The following is a 916-nucleotide window of genomic DNA, read 5'->3' as shown; positions in this document are numbered from 1 at the left end:
TAAAAAAAAACCTTTCAATTCACCAAAGTTTTTCAAACAGGTAAATGCTAAAAATACTAATGAAACAGTGAAACCACCTTTACAATCATTAATGACTAAGACTGAATTCCCATCTCACTTCAATCCTCCTTAATATTCCCATGTGAGTTTTATCACAACCAAAATACATAATTTTGCAAATAATTTTAGGCAACGAGCTGAATATCACAACTTAAAAATGCCCACATTGAATTTTATAATCAACCTCTCAAATAGAATATTATGACTAATTTATTAAGACAAACTTTGACAAGAATAACTTCATTTAGTTAAGGTCTTGGGAAGACCTGAAGAAGGCAAGAAGTTTTAGGAACCACGTTACTAAGGATGAATGGCAGGTGATTTAATAGCATCCAGTTCCAAATACAACACACTCCCGATTATCTGGGCTGATGATGGGGAAGGACGGCACGAATAATCGGAAAACACGGATAATCCAAACTTTCACTTAAATGTCTTGCAATGCTCATAATTTACCTAAAACACACAATATATAATTATTTGTGCAGTTATTCTGTTATTTTAGAGTGCTTCCCGGACTCAATGAGAGCTTTCTTCTCCTGCTCGCAATCTTTTTAGCGGCGATAACATGGTTGTATTCGTATTATTAATGCTCCATGTAAGGCCTGGTTTCGAAAACCACATCCGTGGCAACGTGATCATGGATACAGAAAAGTGGTTAGTACGAATACTTCAAAACTACTGCTCAACGTCCGAAACTACACTGTCAGGCACCACGCCACGTAGTCGCGTCTCGCACAAGCTACCCGGGTTGCAACTGCTGCGTGATCCGTGATCACGGAGCGTGGTTGTGCACTGCGAAGCTTAGAAAACAGAAGCACGGTACTCCCGTGAATGCAGCTAGAGTGCGATCGCT

This window comes from Ischnura elegans, chromosome 11, assembly GCF_921293095.1.
Source record: "Ischnura elegans chromosome 11, ioIscEleg1.1, whole genome shotgun sequence".
In the NCBI taxonomy this organism is placed as follows: Eukaryota; Metazoa; Arthropoda; class Insecta; order Odonata; family Coenagrionidae; genus Ischnura; species Ischnura elegans.
This window is presented reverse-complemented; position numbering follows the sequence as displayed.